Raw genomic sequence first — 23,446 nt, 5'->3', positions numbered from 1 at the left:
TTTTAATTTTATTTTTTGCTGATCCTAGCACCTAGTGTGACTTGGGACAAGGAGGAAAGTAGCTTCAGAATATATCTGTGGGCTTAGCTATGACACGAAATTGTCTAATTGTATAATTTGGCACCTAATTTGTTTTGAAATGTTCCGTCTTCTTAGTTTCTTTAGTTTTCAGTCCAAGACCATCTTGTGAAATACTTTGAACTTTGATTCAGGCTGAACATGTAAGTCAGCTGAGTGTGAAAAACAAGAGTTGTGCCATCTAACTGAAAGAAAAAAATAATTTTAAATAATTCAATAAAGCCATAACTGGAACAATATGTGAAAGAGACAGCAAGAAATTGAGCAGCTCTTCCCCTCTAGGAGTCTTGGAGTCTTCCAAGGCTAGGGGAGCCAGTGGGCAAAGGAAGGGACTACAGTTAAAGACCCTTGAACTCTTATGATGATAGCACTTTCAAGAGAGCCAGTATATTTAAGCATTCAGTGTGCATAAAGAATACCAAAAAAGTAGAAGACATGATCCCTGTCTGGTGTAATATGAGGCAACTGAGTATAGTTACAGATATCATATATGGTAGAAAGAGCTCAGGACTTGGTTGGAGGCATAAGAACTGAGTTCAAGTCCCCTCACCATCACTAAATAGAGAAATAATGGTGGGTGGCTCTTTAGACTTCACACGATACAGTCCACCCTCTGTAAAATGGGGATCACAATAGTCATTACCAACCTAGGCTTGCTGTTTATAGCTAGGTGGATCAGTGGATAGAACTCCAGGTCTAAAGTTTTAGATATGACCCTGGAAAAGTCATTTAACCCTGTTTAGCTCAGTTTCCACATATGTAAAATGAGCTGCAGAAGGCAATAGCAAACCATTCCAGTATCTGTTAAGAAGACCCTAAATGGGGTCATGAAGAGTCAAACACAACTGAAAAGACTGAGCAACAAGAGGAAGGGTTGTATGGAGGCTCCAATGTGCAAATGCATGCAAAGTGCTTTGCTAACTTTAACATGCTATGCAAATGTCAATGATTCTTATAGAAATGTGAGTTGTTATTATTATGACAATAAAATTCTTGTGCTGAAAAATGAATAAAATGACAATAACAATTATAGTAACTGACCTGACAAGCTGGATGACATTACTAAATAGAGAGCAGGCTTCAGGATCAGGAAGATTTGGGTTCAGGTCCCACTTCTGATATAGACTGGCTGTTAACCTCTTATTAGCCACAAGCAACTCTCTGAGAATATAAATTGAAGAGAAGGTGCTGACTGCATTGGTAATGGAAGAACCTCCATGGGAGTTCCCTGGAGTTCAGTAAATCACAGAAAAAATCCCAACTCTTACTTAGCATTTTAAGGTTTGCAAAGGATATTACAAATCCAGTCTTACTGTGATCCTCACAATAATTATGTGAGATAAGTATGGCAGATATTATTGCCTTGATTTTACAGATGAGAAAACTGAGGCTTGAAGAGGTTTGCCCATGGTTTCACAACTATGAGAGGCAGGATTAGAAGATTCCCAAGTCTAAGACACTTTTCAATCCAATTTGTTGCTTAGCAACTTATTGACTCAGAATTTTTTTTTAAATGAGAAAGGAAGAGATGGGAAGTCAAAGACAGACAAAAGGGCCACCCAAAGGGATTCCTTGAACTGTTTATTAAATTTTAGCTAGGAAAAATTTAAAAATCGGAGTGAAGAGAAAATAGGAAAAATTTTGTAAAGTTTCAAATTTCCATCTTCTTGTTTTGGGGGAAGAGATTTTAGAGACTCTCCAGCCCACCCATCCTGTCTGATGGATGAATCCCTTCTGATATCCATGACTGGTTTCCCAGCCTCTCCTTGAACATTAGAGACTTCCTCTAGGGTCTCCACATTGTTAACCAGAGCAGGAAGTCCACTCATCACTGATGTGAGAGAGAAAGCATATGAATTCTCTAGAACTAGCTCCAAAGAATGAGCTGAGTTGTTTTCCTCTCTGGGCACATTATTACCATTACTCACTGTATTCTTCATCGTTAGAAGCTGGCTTCTTTGGCGTTTGGCACACTGTAACTTCCTGCTTCTAAGAAAAACCTAAAAAAATGTCTTGGGAACTGTCACAGGCATCAAATCACTTTCACCAAACAACATTAGGATAAAGAAAACATGAGAAAATCTGAGAAATGAAAATTAAATCCCCCTAAATATTTGTGGGTTTGACAAGAAAGAAGAAAAAAAAAGACCCAGATAAAGCAATACCTTGGGTTTTCTGGCAGTTCTTAGGGGACCATTTTTATCCCTTCAGGTCATAAGCTCCTTTGGTCTCTACCATCAAGGCAATGGTAGCTACCAGTATTATATTACCCCAAGGGAAAGGACCTTTGCTTTCTACAAGAAGCTATCATTAATGATGACCCTGAGGTTCAGAGATGGACCAATGGGAATGGAGCTTGCTTTGTTCTGTTCCATAAACACATTTTCCTACAGATCTGCTCACTCTCTGTGTTGGAAATCTTTTGAGTTGCTCTCATACCATGTTTTGGCCATGAATTTCAGCATGCATCCTGTCCACAATGGAGCCTATGTAACTGCACCAGCTCATGGTGGGGCCCCCTAATTACGGTCATTCATTAAGCTGTCAGGAAGTACTCCCCCAATCAATCAGGTCTTTATCAGGCCCTGGCTGCCAATGGGGTGAAGTTGGCTGTCAACGTCTGACCTGCCCTGAGCCCCTGGCATGCATTGCTCCCTACAGATCACTGAGGCCTTTGTGATTCCGAAGGCCAGACAGCCACCTGGCTTCCCTCAGCTGGGTCACCTCTCCCATGGCAGGGCCCCAGAGGGCAGAGGAAAGAAAAAAGGTTTAATAGCATAATCAGCATTGCTAGGTCAAGATAGCACCCTCTCCAGTGCTTTATCTCTTTGGTTTCTTGTGCATTTACTTTGCATACCAGCTATGAAGGACAGGGAAAGGCCTGGGTTGGATGAGAAGTCCTTGGTGGAACAGGGAAGGATCTTGTTTTAGAAGGGAAAGTCTTTGGTTGGACATTCCTTTTAAATTACCTTCAGGCAAGTCACCTTCCTATTCCAGGGTTCAGTTTCCTCAGATGTAAAGAGGAAGCAGGACTAGAGGATCTCTAAAATATCCTCTAAATTCTATGATAACCTTGCTGAACTGTGGCCAAGGATTTTTGGTTTTCTTCATTTTGTTAAATCACCTGATTCAAACCAAAAGTTTTGAAGTGAGTTCTTTAAAAATAAGGGATTTTAGGCTGGCTCACAGTGGAGTAGAGCATTGTGATGAGACTGGCCTAAATTCTCACAATATAATGAATCTTATATTGATCAAGTGCCTTTGGGAAAGAGTAAAGGAAATATAAGACCGGATCCTTCCCTCATCGCATTTAAAATCTAGCTAGAAAAACAGAACAAGTAGAACTCTAGTCCTGAAGCCCTTTGGTATGGGACTCTCTTATTCAATGCCTGGTGGTGGGAAGGGTAGAGCCAAATTTTTGAGTGAGAGAGGTCCAGCCTTCTTCAATCTTCTTCCAGGTGTCCAGTCACTTCAAGTGCTTCTGGCTTCCAGCTTCAAAACAAAAGATGAAAGAAACCAACTCTACTTAAATCTGCTGAAGAATAAGACTCTAAGCAGATGAGAAGAGTTAGCAGTCTATCATATCCCTAGCACTACCATGCTACATCTTAATGAAGATTCCCCTTGTGTGAGACCCAGGACACACTCTCTTTGTTGAGCTGAGTTACTTTGCTCCCATTGTAGGAGTTACCTCACCCTCGCTGTATTGCCTGTATTGTATGTATGTATATCTTCTTGGAATTCAGTTGTGCTACTGATTTGGATAAATGGATTTTCTTTGATAACTGGTATATTCATGCTCATTGCAGAACTAGTATTTGCTGGGAAGTGAGTCAAGCCTTGGATTTAGAGCTTGGGGTCCTGCTTCCCTCTATAATGACTCAGAGATCAGAAGTTATATTGAATCTGATCATATCCCCTAGACTAATATTTAAAAGAGCAGATAGGTATAATTCCTCCTATCTCCTGTCTCCAAGGAGAGCAGAAGGGCACAGTTATTATTTCTCTTCTTGGCAGAAATTAGTCTGTTTTGAAAAAGGGTTGGGGGAGAAGAGGCTGGGGATATCTATTCTGCCTCCCATTGAGTCACACAGTGATACCTTCATGCTATGTTTGGGGGTGGGGGACAGCCCTCACTACACATACACTACACTCTACACCCTTAAATACAACAATGTCTTAAGAACAATTATAAGTGTCCCATGTCTTGTCTGTCCAGGTTCATAGCAAAGCCTCCCAATTTCATGAAGATTTTCCTGACTATTCCTCTCCAAGTTGCACTCTTAACTCTCCCCGTATCTCTAAAATGCTTCCTGAAACCACTTCATAGTTCCTTGCTACACCTCAATACTCTACTTTTTGACTCCACACATTGGAAGCCACTTCCTTCCCCTTCAATATTTCCTTTGATTGTCTGGTTCCTCCCATAACTTCTATTTTAAGGAGGAGGTCTAGTCCAGCCATGTCTTCATTCCTTTTCAGGCTGCACTCCCAAATGTCTTTATTTTTTTTTTCAATTTCTTTATTTGTTACATTAGAGTTTCTCTGTGTCTCCCTCCCTTCCTCCCCTCCTCCCATTAGAGAAGGCACCATTTGACAAAAAGATATATATGTATTTAAGAAACAATGTCTTGCTTATTTCTATTTATCAGTTCTTTCTCTAGAGGTGGATATATACCAGTTATTCTTTAAAAAAAATGTTTCTGTGGCTGTAGATAATGTTATCTTGGTTCTATCCATCTAACTCTTCATAATTTCATGTAAGTCTACATGATTTTTAAAAATTAATCTGCTTATCATTTCTTATGATGCAGTAGTATTCCAGCACAATTATATGCCACAACTTGTTTAACCATTCTCTAAGTGATGGACATTCTCTCAGTTTTCAGTTCTTTGCCATCATAGAGAAAGCTGCTATAGATATTTTAGAACAGATAGGTTCTTTTCCCCTTGATCCTTATGAAATAAACCTAATAGTGGTTTTGCTGGGTCAAAGAGTATACACAATTTTATAACTTTTGTCCATAATCCCAGATTGCCCTCCAAAATGGTTGGATCAGTTCACAGCTCCATCAATTGTGTATTTTTCTGCATCCCCTCCAACATTTGTAATTTTGTGCTTTTATCATTTTAGCCAATTGATTGGTGTCAAATTATACAAATATGAGCCATACCCCAACTGATAAATGGCTAAAGGATATGACAACATGGTTTTTAGATAGAGAAATCAAAGCTATATGTAACCATATAAAAAAGGCTCTAAGTCATTATGGATCAAAGAAAAGCAAACAAAATGACTCTGAGATATCACCTGGGACCTATCAGTTTGCCTTTATTTTTTTACAATGCAGCTAGTATTTTCATCTCTTCAGACTCCCCCTCCCAACACTCCTCTATTCAGGTTCCTTTCATTTATTGTTATTTGCCACTGTACTGTAAGCCCTTTGGGGTTAAGAACTTTGTATTTGGACTCCTCATGCTTAGCATGGTATCTGGAACATAGTAGGTATTTAATAAATCTTTATTCATTTGAACCTGAAATGGTCTTTCTCATCTCAGATAAGTGAAGTCCCTTACCCAGTGTTATATAACTAGTGAATAACAGAGCTGAGATTTGAACATTTTTTGCCGTGTATGATTTTTTCATAAACATATGTCCTGCCCCTACCCCTTACTTCCCAAATATGTTTAAAGAGCAGTGAATGTTTAATCGATGTTTTAAAAGCCTCCACTACGTCTAGTACAGTAAGACTTAAGGCTTTCTCAGTTAGTGATCATGTTCATGATGCAGGCTCTCTGTAGGATCACTTGTCTAACTTGCACTAGACCAGGATATGCACATTTTAATACCTTTGAGGCCATAGCTCCAAGATGCTATCCAAAATGACTGGATCAGTTTACAGCTCCATCAATAGGGCATAAGCACACACATCTCCCCATGATTTGAATCTTAAAAACTACCCAGACTCTACTTTATAAGATTTGATTAAGCTATCCCCATTTTTAACAATGAAGATACTTAATCAGGAATGTATTGGGAACTTTTAAAATTACTCCACCCTACTCAGACCATGCCTTAGGGGAAGATAAAGTTGCAAATTCCTGATTAAACAATGAAAAGTCCCCAACTCATATCTTATAGTAAAACTAGAACCTTAAGCTAGGTCTATTTTTAGATCTAATACAAAAGGGTGCTAATTACCTATAAAGGTTAAATTAGTACCTAAAAGGTCAAGCAACTTATAAAAGGCGAGCTTAACAAAAGAGGTGTGAAGTACTCAGTAGATTTTATCTAACCAGAGAAGGTGAAAACTTTAGGTGAAAAGGTGAAAAAGAAGATGAGAACTAAGAATGGGCAGTCCTGGAAAAAAGCATCTACTGTGATTGATAGAAGTGAAGATTTAGGGGAGGTGACATAAGAGAAAATTTCTTTAAAAGGAAGGGATAAGAGGAATTCAAGGACTTATTGAATTTGAGTTGAATTGGTTGGAGTTTGGAGTTGAAGTGAGGACGTTTTGAATGGAGTTCACAATTGAATTCAGTGGAGGACTGGAGCTTGCTTGGAGACGATCTTGTGGTGAGTGATAAAGACTGAGTTGCTCTCCCTTTTCTACTGCTTGGCTATTCTCTCTCTCTCTCTCTCTCTCTCTCTCTCTCTCTCTCTCTCTCTCTCTCTCTCTCTCTCTCTATTTCTCTCCTTCCCTTAATTCCTTCATTTATATTAATTAAAATCTCCATAAATCCCCAGCTGACTTGGGTATTTTTCATATTTGGGAATTTCCCATGGTGACCACTTATTTAGATTTTAAGTCAAAACACTAAAAATTACCTTTATCAGTTTGGTCAAAACCTTTACAGTTTTGGCATCTACAGTTTTTAACACTCATAGATCCCTCTGTCATTTGTCATTTTCCATTTTTGTCAATTTTGCCTATGTAATGGGTATAGTGTAGTATTTCAGAGTTATTTTAATTTTCATTTCTAAGAATGAACCATTCCCCAATTGATAAATAGTGATAAATAGTGAAAGAATATGAAAAGGAAGATTAAGGATAGATTAAAGATTTGTCTGGTATTAGTTGAAATCTTTGATTTGATTGCTTGATACAGTGGAAATGTTCTTTGCAAAGGAAGAAACCCAAGCTATCAATAGCCATATTAAAAATGCTCTAAATAATTAATAATCAGAGAAACAAAAATTAAAGTAACTCTGAAGTACCACCTCATACTTATTAGAGTGACTGAGATGATTAAAATGAAAATTACAAGTGATGAAGGGAATACAAGGATTTTTTCTTTAGGAGCTCATTCAATTTATTCATGGCTTGTTCAATTTATTTTTAAGATAGGTTTTTTTTAATTCCCTTTTTATTATTCTGTTAATCTGAGCAATTTATATTTTTGTAAATACCTACCCAATTTAATTTAGATATCCAGTTTTATGGATATACAGTTTGGTTCAATAGCTTCTAAAATTCGTATTTACTTCTTTGTTGGTTATAAATTCACCTTTCTGGTCCAAACATTCTGGAGGGCAATTTGGAATTATGCACAAAGGGCTTTAAAAGAATGTCTGTCCTTTGACTAAGCCACACCACTGCTGGGTTTGTACCCCAATGAGATAATAAGGAAAAATAGTTGTACAAAAATACAAAAATACTTGTACATGCTCTTTGTGGTGGCAAAAAAAAAAAAAGGAAAATGAAGGGTGTCTCTCGATTGGGGAATGGTTGAACAAATTGTGGCATCTGATGGTGAGAATATTATTGTGCTGAAAGGAATGATGAGCTAGAGGAATTCCATGGGAACTGGAACGACCTCCAGGAATTGATATAGAGCAAAAGGAGCAGAACCAGGAGAACATTGTACACAGAGACTGATACACTGTGGCATAATCAAACATAATGGGCAGTAAAGCAATAACCCAGGACAATCCAGAGGAACTTATCATAAAGAACATTATCCACCCCCAGAGAAAGAACTGTGGGAGCAGAAATGCAGAAGAAAAACATATGATCGATTACATGGTTCAATGGGGATGTGATTAGGATTTTTATATTAGGTACTTAGCACGTTTAGAAAAGATATTTTTAGAAAAGAGGAAAGGGAAAGAATATAAATCATGTAACCATGGAAAAATATTCTAAATAAAATTTTAAAATAAACTAAAATAAACTCACCTTTCTCATTTTTGATTCTATTAATTTGGTTTTCTTTTTTATATTAAGTGAGTAAATGGCTTATATATTTTATTGTGTTTTTGTAAACTAGCTTCTAGTTTTATTAATTCAATTTTTTTTAAATTATAGTTTTGTTAATCTTGTCTTAGATTTTCAGGATTTTTAATAAGTATTTAGTGGGGCAGGATTAATTTCTTAGATTTCTATGTATGCCCAATTCATTTATTTGCTTTTTTTCCTCTTTTACTGATGAAAGTGTTTAGAGGTTCCCCTACATATTACTTTGGTTGCATCCCCAAAGTTTGAATATGTGACTTTATTGTTGTCATTATCTTACATAAAATTGATTGTTTTTTCCAGCGTGGGCTCTGTATTTTTGCAAGGAATGTCTGGGATGAGCTTTTGTTCTCTTGGGTGCTTCTGCTACTTTCTTATGGTATCAAATGTTATGTTATTCCAGGATCTTCGTGGATAATTCAGGCTGGTCATCTATAAACTTTTAGTGTTCCCAAAGTGACATGATCCAGGAATAAATCTGATCATTGCCCTCCTGGTCTGAGCTCTGTAAGTTACTGACCTAGTTCTGGATTGGAGCAAGACATTAATTATTAACTTATTCTTCATTGGAAGTTCAAAATCTAGTAGGTTGCTGCTGGACTCAGCTACTCTTGACCAGATAGTTGGTGAGCTCTGCAGATTCAGAGCAACCTAACTGCAGATTCTCTTTTGTCTTGGGAATCATGCCCTGTTTATTCCATTGTAAGCTTCAGCCTGAGCAGGAAGTTAGAAGTTAATTACTCCTTTGCTTTTAGGATACAAGACACAGAGCTTTTGTTTGTTTCTGAACTTGTTCCTCACTCAAAACATATCTAGGACCTATAACCATAAAAATCTTATCCACTATGTATAGGTCACCTACCAGTCTTTCCTGATCTCTGACTTGGATGTGGTTGCCAGATGACTTTGGATCCCATATTCTGAAGGATCTTCAAAGATTCCTTGAGATCTCTTTCTGTCCTAGTATTTTCTACCCTGGTACACAGCCTGGTCCCCTTTAATTCCCTGGGAACGAAACATTTTGTCAGTTTCTGATTATACCCTAACTGTACTGTCCACAGACTTCTTTGTTGATCTGCCTATGCCATCTGGACTGGAAAAATAACTCACTGTGAGTTTTGCTTGGATTTCTTTATAAGGATTCAGTCTAACACATTTTCTAGATTTCTGAGGAAGACATTTAGTGCATTTTATTCTTCTTGCTCCTGACCACCTAATTTTTAACACAACACCCAAGGTAAGTACCAAGGCTAACATCCAGCAATATAAACTGCTCCCAATAATTTAGTCTTATAGACATATGGGACATCTGACAAGATTAGTGCTTTAGCTATTAGATTCGGTTTACAGTAGCTTATTACATGGTGTATATACTCTTCCAAGTTTAGTCATTATAAGTCCAAAGATTTGCCAGTTAATTCAGTTCCAAATTTATTAAGCATCCATAATCTGAAATATACAATTGTAGGTGCTTAGTTAAACAAAAACAAAAGAAACTAATATGTCCCTCAGGAGTTTACATTCTACTAAGCAGGAATTCTTAACTGTTTTGTCTCTGGACTCCTCAGAAAAATATTTTTAAATGCATAAAATAATATGTATATAATTTTAAAGGAAACCAATTATACTGAAATGTTATCAAGATATTTTTTCAAATAAGTTTATATACCCCAAATTAAATACTCTTGTCATAGGAAAAAAACACCAACTATACCTCATTCTCATCTGTAAAATGAGGTGGTTAGATAAGTGGATCCCTAAGATCTCTTTGAACTTTAAATCTATGATTATATTTTCAGAGATAAGTAAATATAAGATAATTTGAGGAGGGAGAGAGCACCAAAAAGGAAGACTTGGTAGAAAGTCATACCTGAACTGAGACTTGAAGCTTTGAACCTAAAGATTCTAAAGGTAAAAAATGATGACATTCCAGGAATGAACATGTAAAGGTAGGATTAGCACCTCTGGAACGAGGGCTTGCTGAGCCTCTTTCAGGGTTGATAACCCACTTTTGGTGTTTACCTTTCACCCAACTCTCACCTGTGGCTCCAAGAAGCTATAGCATGTACAGCATCCACATTTAAGTAAAATTATCTCTCCTAATGGGCTAAACCAAGTTGAAGGTAATCAACAGGCCTCAAACCCAGTTGGTGAGTTAGGGAGAAGTCTATTTCAAGCCTGTCAAGACTTTTCTCACCTGGATGGGAGGATAAAAACCATTTGTTCCAATAGCCATGAAGTCATCTGAAGCAAGCATTGTGGAGTTCTTAAGAGTTTGGTCAACAATGAAGACATCAAGGTCATCAACTTCATCTCAGGATATAGTCAGTCATCCTGAATTTTGGCTTGCCACTGAACTTTGATGACTCTGGAAGAGTGAAGTAAAGATATACCTAGTCATCAAGAGGCAAAGACATACCTAGTCATCAGCCTCACTTTGATGACTAGGTATGTCTTTGCCTCACTTAAATTCAATGCACAAACAAGTCAAGACATCACCCCATGATGTCATTTTGAAAACAAAGAATCAACAACATCTGATGTCAAGTCAACATTAAACTTCACATTATCCAGGCTGTGTCTCCTGGCATACATTTATATCTCCAGCTCAAGTGTGAATCAGAAGGACTGAGATAAAGCTACATGAATACTAGAAACATCTGTGATTTCATTATTTTGGGGTAAGAGTAGAGAGGATTTTTTTCCACAAAGGAGTATCACAATACTTTTATGAAAATATAGAAGTGCTGGAAGGGACCTCAGAGTCCAATATTCTTACTTGCAAATGGGGAAAATGAGAACAGAAATAGTAAATAACATCTCCTGAGCAAAATACCAAGTTCAGACACCACCAGAACTCTACTTTTCTTGCCAATTTAACCATCCAGTCATGAGGATACAAAGCATTTGGAAATCTCTCTCTTTGACCTTTCAAGTAAGACTAGGCTGCCTAGATCTTGGATTTCCCTCTCAGATTACATGTAAAAACAGTACAGTTCTTTTAAAAGTTGCCCTAAAATTTTTCTGCTTCACTACCTTATGATCAGAACACACAAAATATATATATATATATATATATATATATATATATATATATATATATATATATATATATATAAAATCTCTTTTGAAGACAACTCTATTCATCATTGGTACATGGAATGTGCACACATTTACAGACAACATAAAATCCAGGACACCTGAAAGATGAATGGCTCTTGTTGTGGAATAATTTAACAGGCTATCACATCCAAATAAAATCCCTTCATGAAACAAGACTGGCAGAAGGTGGACAGCTTACCAAAGTTAGAGATGAATACGTATTTTTTCTGGAGGGTCTCAGGTGATGAGAATCATCATGGAGTTAGTATAGGTTTCAAAATCAAATCTAACTTGGTCAACAAGCTTGTATACCTCCCCAAAGGAGTGTATGACAAGTGTATTATTATTCTAAAATGCAAAGTTTAAATCCTTTTGAGAGTAATTTTAGGATAAGAACTATGCTACCTCTCTGAATCCAGAAAGTAAATTTTTTGGAGAAGGCTCCATGAAGATGACTGCACAGACCACACATTGTACCAGAAGATGCAAAGTGAACTTTGGAATGTGGTGATTTGAACTGTGTGAGATTGAATGCATTTGTTTTTGTATGTATACTCTTATGCCAAAGGGGACTGCCCCCTAATTGGCTTTTTGTCAATGTACCTAGCAATCATTGGTTTGTTCTTTTTCCCTTTTATCCCCAAATTATTGTTATTTAAAAGTTTATTTTGTTAAATGATCAATTGGGGAAACTGGTCTCCCAATGATCATGGGGCGGGGGGACATGTGTAATTGGAAATCTGTTACCCTAAAAACTGCATTTTCTGAGAGCCCACTGACTTCCTGTTGTTACGTACTTCCTGGAGACAGAGGATATTAGGCAGTGGGGTTGCTGGTCCCAGCCTCTTTGCTTCCTGTTGGCAACTGTGGTGGTAAGTGGGGATTTTGAACAGGCTGATTAGCCATGGGCACGCAATTTTTTAATTTTGTTACCTTTTTATTCCTTCTAATGATCATTAAAAATCTTTAAAAATTTTTTCTAATTGTTGTACATTAACAAACTAATGATAAAGTGATTACAACTTGCAGAAAAGTGCCACACCAGTATCAGGGGTGTGCATGTTTACACCATGACCTGATGATATCAAAGAAAATTTTATGGAGACCTGGAGATCTTCTTCATCAATATGCCAAAGGAAGACAAGCTTATAATTCTGAGTGACGTTAACACTAGCATAGGCACAAACTATAAGGCATGGCAGGAAGTCCTTGAGAGGAATGAAGTAAAACAAAGCAATAGCAATTATCAACTACTACTGAAGACTTGCGCATCACAAGATCTTCTCATCACCAACACTGTTTTCAATTCACCTAAATGCAATAAAACCTTGTGGATGAACCCTTGTAGCAAACATTGGAATTTAATAAACTATGCCATTATAAGAAAAGACAGATTGGATGTGAGACTGACAAAGAGGAGATGTATGGTACAGATTGTTGGGCAGATCGCAGACTTATCCTGTCTTAGTTAAACATTTGGATTTAACAAAAGCAGTGGCTTCAAGACAAGGTGACCATCAGAAGATACAACCAATAGATTATTTCTCCCAATGTGAACAGTTCATTGCTAACTTGGAGGGAAAGCTCAGCCAACACATGGTTGGCAACAGGGGAGCAGAAAAGGAATGGGTAGCTTTCAAAAATTTTGTGTATGACACCACATTGACTCATTTGGGCCAGAACATGTGTGAACATCAGTATTGGCTTGATGAAAATGATAAGGTAATTCAGAATATACTAAAAGAAAAATGGGAATACCAAAAAGTTTACCAATAGGAAAATGTGTCCATTTTTAAGAAGATAGTTTTTATAATAAAGTATAAGTAAAACATAAAGAGATGTAGGATTCTTGGCTCATTAAGAAGGCAAATGAAATTCAGTTTCACACTGATAGTAACAATCTAAAATAGTTATAAAGTACCCTAAAATTTATTTAGGGCCAAAGACCTATGGTGCATTTCAACTATTTAGCACTGATGGAACCATGTTAATCAATGATAACCATCATAATCCTGGAGAGATAAGCTAAATACATTTATAAGGCAGGGGGTCCACTGCTCATATAAAAACTGACTGAAATATTCCCAGGTCATATGGAAAGATATTTTCTACCAGGAGATCAAGGATGTCTCCATTAACAATTTCTATATGGAAAAGGAAATAGATTGTTATGTAATAATCACAAGAAAATATCTCAGTCATTGTTGGCAAGATTCTTTCCAGAGTCCTTCTTAATCAACTGATGCTTCACCTGAAAGATGATAATCTGCCCAAAAGTCAGTGTGACTTCAGAAAAGACTTATAGTCAGCACGATGTTTGCTGCCTGACAACTGCAGGAGAAATGCCAGAAGCAGAACAGAAATGTTCATTAATCTGACCAAAGCCATCAATGCTATCAGTTGTGAGAGTTTGTGGAAGATCATGGCAAAATGTGGTTGTTTGGAAAATTTCATCAGTATTATATGCCAGTTTCATGATGGCTTGCCTGCAAAGGTCAGAATAATGGACAATGCTTTTGTACTTTCTTCATCACTAATGAGAATGAAGTAATGCTATGTGCTTGCTCCCATGTTTTTAGCATGATCTTTTCAGTAATAAAAGAAAAAGAAATGGAAGGAATTAGAAGAGGCAATAAGAAAATAAAGCTATCACTCTTTGTATATGATATGATGATGTGCCAAGAAAAAATCCTAGAAAATCAACCAAAAAACTAATCAAAACAATTAACTTTAGCAAAATTGCAGGATATGAAAAAAACTCACAAAAATCATCAGCATTCTTCTCTATTACAAGAAAGGCTAAGAGAAGAGATAGAAAGAGAAATCCTATTTAAAATAAATGTAGGCAATATAAAATAACTGGGAATCTACCTGCCAAGACAAACCCAGGAACTACAGGAGCAGAACTACAAAACAGTTTTCAGACACATAAAGTCATATCTAAACAATTGGAAAAACATTAATTGCTAATGGGTAGGTCAAGCCAATGTAATAAAAATGACAATCCTTCCCAAATTAATTTGTTTATTCAGTGCCATACCAGTCAAACTACCCAAAAGTCATCTCATATAGATAGAAAAAATAATAACAAAATTAACCGGGAAGAACAACAGACATAGAATACCAAGGGAATTAGTGGATAAAATATGAAGGAAGGTGGCTTAGCTGTACTGGATCTCAGACTATATCATAAAGCAGAATCCATCAAAACAATCCAGTTTTGGCTAAGAAATAGAGTGGAGGACCAATGGAATAGATTAGATTTACTCAGTAAACAATGGTAAATTACCATAGTAACCTAGCATTTAACAAACCCAAAGATTCAAGCTTTTGGTAGAACTCATTACTTGACAAAAACTGATGAGAAAACTGGAAAAGAGATGGCAGAAATTAGGCATAGACCAGTACCACATGACATATATCAAAATAAAGGCAAAATGGATACATGATTTAGAATAGAAGTTGATACTGTAAACGAATTAGGGGAGAACAAAATAGTTTACCTTTTGGACCTATGGATAAGGGAAGCAACATCAAAACAAGGCATAGAGAACATTATGAATTATAAAATAGATAACTTTGATTGCATTAAATTAAAAAGTTTCTGCACAAACAAAGACAATGCAATCAAAATAAAAAGGCAAACAACAAACTGGTAAGAAATCTTTGTAGCAAGTCTCTCTGATAAAGGCTTCATCTCTCAAATATATAAAGAACAGAGTCAAATTTATAAGAACACAGAGCATTTCCCCATTGACAAATGGTCAAAGTAAATGAATAGGCAATCTTAGATGAATAAATTATAACTATCTTTAGTCATGCTCCAAATCACTATTGATTGGAGAAATGCAAATTTAAAATAACTCTGTGGTACTACCTCATACCAATAATACTGTTAAACATAACAAAAAAGTAAAATAATAAATGCTGGAGGAGACATAAAAATTGGGAGACTAATAAACTGCTGGTGGAGCTGTGAACTAATACAACCATCTGGAGAGCAATCTGGAACCATGCCCAAAGGGCCAAAAAACTGTGTGTACCTTTCTCCCCAGAAATATCAGTATTAGATCTGTGTCCTAAAGAGATTAAAGATAGGGGGAAATAACCTACCTGTAAAAAAAATATTTCTAGCACCTATTTTAGTGATGGCAAAAAACTGGATACCAATGGGATGTCCATCGATTGGGGAAAGGTTGAACAAGTTGTGGTGTATTCTTGTAATGGAATGCTATAGTGCCATTAAAAAAATGATGAACAAGATGAACACAAAAAACTAGAAAGATTTATATGAAGTGCTGCAAAGTAAAGTGAGTAGAACCAGGAGAAACAGTAACAACAATAACATAATGATCTTTTATGAATAAATGTTATCAATAAAGTAAGGATCCAGGACAACTCTAAGAGATTAATGACAAAAAAAAAAGAATATCCATTCCTAAAGAAGGAACAAATGGAGTACAAATGTAAATTGAAACATACTATTCTTTATTTCTTCCATAAATTTTTCTTTCTATAAGCAATATATGCCTTCTTTCACAACATGGCAAACATGGAAATATGTCTTATATGATAATATATGTATAACCTTCTTGGGGAAGGAAGGAAGGTGTGAAGGAGAGAGAACATGGATTATAAAATTTCAGAAAGCTAATATTTAAAAATTGTATTGATAAGTAATCTGGAAAAATAAAAATTTAGTATAAAAGTAATAAACATTTAGTATAACAATGATAATTTTTTAAAAGAAGTGTGAGATCTGAAGATTTAGAGACATCTTCATCGCTACTGTTCAACCAGTTGCTTGTGCCCAACCTTCTGAGCTTCTATTGGATACATATTGACTTTAATATAATGATGTCATTTTGATTCTCTTTGAGTATGAAGGATAACAAACAAACTTTCTATGATTTTGACAAATTTATCAAAGTATTCAACTAATTAGGAGTTTCCTGATCAGCAACCCCTATCCCAAATATCTTTATGGCAAACATATGTTACAAACTCCATGGCTTGGAAAAGAATATTCCATTTGGAAATTTTCAATTAAAAAAGCACATTTTATTTTCTTGAAATAAAAGTTACTGTAGAAAATCTGGTGCATATGGTTTCTATATCTCTATCATATAGAATCTAGGCTAAGGGGAAAAAAAAGGATGTTCTATTCCTATAAACACATTGTTAATTTAGCACACTGTCTAAAACCCTTACAATCTTGTTTTGTTAGGTAATCAGTCACCTTTCTTGGCTTGATAGAAACTTATCTTCCTGCTTCTCTGGCTTTTAAGTCAGGTAAAAGTGGCTCTTAATCTTTCTAGTTAGGTCCTCCAGTTAGAAAAGAAGTAATGACTGATATTTATTTAATACTTTGCCATTTTCCAAGGACTTAGCATATAATACTTCATTTAAGTTTCATAAGGATACTAAGAAGTAGGTTTGGTCACTATTATTGTTCCTACTTTATATATGAGGGAACTGAGAATCCAGAAAATAAAATGATTTTCCCATTGGAAAATAAATAATGAGGTATATAAGATCCAAAGTAGGGAAAAGAGGAAACAACTAGTACCAGGGTCTTCCCAGAACCTTGGCCAACTATGCCTTCAGTCCTGTCTAGGTTGTACTATTGACTCATTTCACCTGGATTTTCTCCACCATGACTTCATCCTGAAATTTCTCCCCTTCCCCTACTCTCCTTTTCTGCTCCCTTTTATAGATTGTCTTCTCCCTTTAGCCTGTAAGCTCCCTGAGGGCAAAGATTGTCTTTCATTCAGCTTGAGGATCAGACACATTCTTATGTTGTTCAGTTGTTTCAGTCATGCCTAATTCTTTGTAACTTCTTTTAGGGTTTTCTTGGTACTGCAGTGGTTTGCCATTTCCTTCTCCAGGTCATTTGATGAATGAGGAAACTGAGGCAGAGTTAAGTGACTTACCCAGGGTCACACAGTTTATAAGTGTCTAGGGGCAAATTTGAACACGGGAAAATGAATCTTCCTAATCCCAGGTCCAGCACTCCACCCACTGTGCCACCTAGAAGTCCCACATTCTTGTAACAGAACTAAAAACTGAGTAACAGGATTTTAACTTTTTTCAAGACTAGTAGGCTTTGGACCTTTGAAATATTTAATTAAATAAGTATTTATAAGTCACTACAGAGTGCCCATCACTGAGCTGGCACCTGAGATAATAACAAAAGGAAAAAATATACAGGGTCCCTGACCCTGAGGTGCTTATATGTATTTTGGAGAATCCATTTTGATTTTGATTTCCCCTCAGGGTTGATCTTTGCTTGTGAAAACAACCAGCAGCTGGCATTGCTTCAGGAAGGCAACCAAAAATTATTTGTAAGAGTCCATTTATGAAGAGATATATTTGTTTATCCAACTTCCCCTGATTGAGTTGTTCACATGGGTTTTGAAATTTACATAATGACAAGAACAACTTGCAGTTTCTAGGGAAACTCCAGAGACTTTACAAAGAACTCTCCCTGGGGTATTTAGAGTCCAAAGCTCTGACAGCTTCTCCCAACAACTGAACCCAGATGTTGAACAAAACATATGCAGACAGTCAATTTAAACAAGCAGCCCAAATGCTTTGACCTAGGGCCTTTACTTGAGTTGTGTCTCTCCTCAAGGCCCATCTCTTGTCTTCTCTAGGAGTCTTGTTCGCCATTGAGAATTTGAGTTAAAAAAAATACATCTCTATACAGTCTTCAAATCATACTCCTTTGCCTCTCCCACCTCCACCTGACAAAGCAAAAATATTGCCCACTTGATTTATCATTCCCCATCGGCACTGATTTAACAGGAATCTGCCTGTGGCAATGCAATCTTCCTCAAAAGGCCAAACTCCAAGGACCCCTTTCTAGTTCTCGAGTAACTATCACAACCTTACAGAGCCCAAAAAGAGCTTGCTGTTTGGCCAAAGGAAACCCCAGGGGAAAAGAAATATGGAAGAGAGAGAGAGAGAAAGATGGATAAATTGATGATAAATGGAGAGATGGAGAGACGAATGGATAGATAATATACATATATACATAGGTAACATATATGTGTATGTATAAGTATGTGTGTTTTTAGAAATTAAATTTAGGGGTCTAAGTATGAGGCTTCTAAATTAATATTGTGGTCACCAGTTTAAAATATCTTAGCTCAAGTTAAAATGAATTTTAGTAGCTTTTATTTACAAAGAGGTGGAAAGAATAATGGAGAAATGTAAAAAGAGGGTAGAGAAAATGTCTAGCCTATCACACTAAATGTTGCTCCAGTGTCCAGCTCAGCTCCAGCAGAGCTTGGTAACCCTTAGCCAGAGGACCCAGTGGTGTCTTATGAAAGTGTTCCACCAATGTAGCCTCCTCCAGGAAAGGAAGGCCTCTTCACAACTAATCTTTCCAGAAGCCAAGAAAGGAAGGCCAGCTACTCACTCTCCCAAAACAAAGTCCTCCAATACTGAAGTCCAAAGGAGAAGATCCAGGAGCAGTCCTCCAAAAATCAGTCCAAGAACCAAGGTCCCAAGTCAAAGCCAAAGTCCCAGTTCAAAGCTACCTCCAAGAGTCAAGTCACCAGTCAAAGCTCCCTGAACAGGAAGTTCAGGATTTTTTATAGTCCTTTTTCCAAATCACTTCCTTTTCCTTCCTCCACTTTATGGGAACCAATTGCAGTTTTTCAATTTTCTTAGCACTGCCCAGGGGGTGGTCAGTCACCTCTAGAATTGTCACCCACTTTTAGCAAATGACTTGCAAACACTCTTACTTAGTGTTAAGTAGGGGTGCTTAAGTTTTTGATTAACTTAAAATTGCTGATTGATAGACAAAGAAAGTTTGATTCACTCTTCACAGTGTATATACATATTCATATATACTTAGAGGCAGCTAGGTGGCTCAGTGATACAGTGCCATACCTTTGGTCAGGAAGAATTATTTTTCATAATATGGTCTCAGATACTTGCTAGCTGAGTAATATTAGGCAAGTCATTTAACCCTATTTGCCTCAGTTTTCTTATCTGCAAAATAAGCTAGAGAAAAAAATTATAAACCATTCCATTATCTTTGCCAAGAAAGACCTAAATGGGGTCATCAAGAATCAAACACAACTGAAATAACTGAACAATAAATAAATGAACAAACACACATATATTTATATATGTATATGTTTGTCTATGTAAGTCTATGTCTATGTATGAAAGCTACATGGAGATAAAAAACCTACGGGAGCCAATGAGGCCACCAAATGAGAGAATATAGAAAGAAGAGGCTTTTTTGATCTTGAATGATCTACCAAAGACATGTGAAGAGATAGTTCCCAAGAGAAGAAAACCTATCCTTATTTATAACCATATGGAGAAAATGCTCTAAATCACTAATTAGAAGAATGTAATTTAACAATTCTGAGATCCCATCTCATACCCTCCAGAGAAACAAAGATGACAAAAAAAAGAAAAAAATATAGATGTTGGAGTGGCTGTGGTAAAGCAGGCACATGGATGTACTATTGGTGGTCCTTCTGGAAAATAATTTGAAATCCTGTACAAAAGATTACTAAAGAGGGCATGACCTTTGATACAGCCACAACACTGCTAAACCTATCCACAAAAGAGATTAAAAAAAGAAAAAGTCTTTTATGCTATATATATATTTGTGGTGGCAAAAACCATAAACTACTATGTTTTATATATTAGTAAATATTTATCACAAGTTATATATACATAAATACACAAATATATTATGCATATATACATGTAGTTGATATTTAATGCATATATGATGTATATTTATATTTATATATACATCTGGATATATATATACTTCTATAGTTAAATGTGCACAGACCTACATGAGCAAACATGTGTGAGCATATGTACACATACAAATGTATTTCTAATAAAAATATTTGTAAATATATCAGTATTAAACTAAATGTTATTATATTATACATGTACATACATATAATTGTATGCAGTCATTGAAGGAATTCCTTTTGTTTGACTCTATATAGTTTGTTTAAGAAATTTGTTTTTATTTCTTTTCCCAATAGGGTAAAGAATGCTAAAAAGAACAGATTTTTGTTTATTAAAAAAAAAGTAGATGGGAGGTGGAGTCAAGATGGTGGCATAGAGGCAGTGAAAGTTCAGACCTCTGAAAACCTTTCCTTATCGATTACAAACTAAATGATCTTAGGGGACTGAAAATCAAACCTAACAACAAGACAGAGCCAAGGAACTCACCTGCTGGACTCAATTCAAAAGGTAGCCCCCCCCCCAAAGCCAGAATTCGAGAACACTCGGGTTTAAGGGGAAGGAAGAAGGAAGGTCTCAGGACACCTCCCCCACCCCACCTAGAGTTCTAAGGCTCCAGCAGCAGCGGGGACCTCTGGGCAGACAAAGGCACTGGTCTGGAGGGTGTACCTTGTGGGCAGGACTGTGGTGCCAGGCTCAGAGCATCAAACATAGGCAGTGGGGAAGGAGCTGGAGAGGGAGCGCAGAGCAGGCAGCCTGGTCACAGCAGCAGAGACCCTCCATATTGCTCCTGCCTCCCAGGAGGTTTTGGCCTCAGGGCACATCCAGCCCAACCCAGCTGAATTTAATCCCATCAAAAGTCTTCAGAGGTCAGGGAAGCTCAAGCTCCAACACCCCTCCCACACAGACTGCATTGAGAGATCTCCTGACAAAGCTCCAAGAGGGGAGACTGACAGAAAACCCCAAAACCAAAAAAAAAAATGAGAGGAGCAAGAGCACAGACAACTGCAGGGAGTAAAGAAGGGGTAAATATGAGCAAACAACAGAAAAGGAAAAAAGAAATTACAATCAACAGCTTCTATATAGGCAATGAACACAGAGCAAGTGGAACCAAGAAGGAGGGAACACAAAGCAATAAAACAGAAAATCCAGCGAAATGGACACAGGATTTGGAAGAACTAAAAAAACCTCAAAACACAATTAAGAGAGGCTGAAGGCAATTGGGAAAAGAATTTAAAAACTAAGATAAGTCATCTGGAAACAGAAAATAGTGTCTTGAAAGCCAAAATCAACCATCTTGAAAATGAGGCAAAGAAGATGAAAGATGAGGCAAAGAAAATGAAAGATGAGGCAAAAGAGATGAGAGACAAAGTTAAGAGAATAAAAGAATTCCTTCAAAGAAAATCAGACCAGAAGGAGAAGGTTAACCAAAAAGCCAGGGATGAAATGCATGCAGTCTTTAAGAATCAGAATACAACAAGTAGAATTAAGTGACCTCACAAGGCAGCAGGATACTATAAAACAAAACCACAAGAATGAAAATGTTGAGGAAAATATGAAGTATCTCATTCACAAAACAGAGTATTTAGAAAATCATTCCAGGAGAGACAATTTAAGAATCATTGGTCTACTAGAAGAACATGACAAAAGAAAAAGCCTGGACATAATTCTACAGGAAATTTTTCAAGAAAACTGCCCTAATATGCAAGAACAAGAGGGAAAAGTGGAGATTGAAAGAATACACAGATCACCTCTTGTACTTACTTAATCCCCAACTGACAACACCCAGGAATGTTATAGCCAAATTCAAGAACTACCAGACCAAAGAAAAGATATTACAAGATGCCAAGAAGAAGTTATTCAGATACCATGGAACCACAGTGAGGATAACGCAGGATCTGGCTGCATCCACACTGAAGGACTGAAAGGCATGGAATAGGATATTCCAGAAAGCAAGGGAACTAAGTCTACAACCAAGAATCAACTACCCAGCAAAACTGACTACATTCTTACAGGGAAAAGTATGGTCATTCAACAAAATAGAATTCCAATAATTTGTAAAGAAAAGACCAGACCTGAACAGAAAATTTGATGTCCAAGCACAGAACTCAAGAGAATCATCAAAAGGTAATTTAAAAAGAAAGGAAAAACAAAAACAAAACAAAGCAAAACAAAAAAACTTTTTTAAGAGACTCAATAAGTTAAAATGTTATGTATCCCTATAAAAAAGAGGTCATTGGTAACTCTTAAAAATTGTTATTATCACCTAGGCAGCTAGAAGAATTACACTGAGAGGGAACAGTGACAAACTGTATAGGATGAAATGACAAGACATAAATAGGTATACAGATATATGTATTCATGAATGCATATACATGTGTATGTGTATATATATATATGTATATATATATAGCTAAAAAGAGGTTAATACTAAAAGAAATGGGAAAAGAAACAAAAGGGGGTAAATTTATATGTCACAAAGAAGCTCATGGCAGGAGGGGGGAGAACATCAATACACTGGAAGTGTAAAGAGGTTGAAGATAGAAAATATTCAACTTGTACGTGCATTGAAATTGACCCAAAGAGGGAAGAACAATCCAATCCATTGGGGAAGAGAATAGATTTGTGCCCTATGGGAGAGTAGAAGTGTAACAAACAGACTGGTGGGGAGGGAAGCAGTACAAGGGAGGGAGAAGTTGGGGGGCATAGTTTTAGAAAGACTGCAGAGAAAATAAGGGGGGATAAGAAGGGAGGGGGTAGAAAGGGAAGTAAAATAAGGGTGGGAAGTAGGGGGACTGATTAAAAACAAATATTGGTGTAGAAGGAAATAGTGAAAGAAGACAAGGCAGGACCAGGAGTAGAAATCAAAATGCTGGGAAAAACACAGCTAGTAATCATAACTCTGAATGTGAATAGAATGAACTCACCCACAAAATGCAAGCAAATAGCAGAGTGGATTAGAATCCAAAACCTTACCATATGCTGTCTAAAAGAAACACACATGAGGAAGGTAGATATGCATAGGGTGAAAGTAAGAGGATGTAGCCAAATCTATTGGGCATCATCTGAATAAAAGAAGGTAGGAGTCTCAATCACGATATCTGACAAAGCCAAAGTAAAAATAAATCTAGTTAAAAGAGATAGGGAAGGTAATTACATCCTGCTAAAAGGCAGTATAGACAATGAGGAAATATCAATACTCAACATGTATGCACCAAATGGCATAGGATCCATATTTCTAAAGGAGAAACTAGTGGAGCTCAAGGATGAAATAGATAGAAAAATTATACTAGTGG

The 23,446-nt window shown here is 36.6% G+C and overlaps 1 long non-coding RNA gene across 1 annotated transcript; it reads right to left on the bottom strand.

Annotated features, from left to right (window-relative positions):
* Window positions 1–1,953: 1,953 nt before the first annotated feature.
* Window positions 1,954–10,673, bottom strand: LOC107648978 (uncharacterized). The gene is made up of 3 exons (XR_001622179.2): window positions 10,513–10,673; window positions 9,178–9,320; window positions 1,954–3,570 (listed from the first exon to the last, which is right to left on the bottom strand). It is a non-coding gene; the product is annotated as an uncharacterized LOC107648978 (long non-coding RNA).
* Between the last annotated feature and the right edge of the window lie 12,773 nt (window positions 10,674–23,446).

Source organism: Monodelphis domestica, chromosome 4 (genome assembly GCF_027887165.1).
Source record: "Monodelphis domestica isolate mMonDom1 chromosome 4, mMonDom1.pri, whole genome shotgun sequence".
Lineage (NCBI taxonomy): Eukaryota > Metazoa > Chordata > Mammalia > Didelphimorphia > Didelphidae > Monodelphis > Monodelphis domestica.
This window is presented reverse-complemented; position numbering and strand designations above follow the sequence as displayed.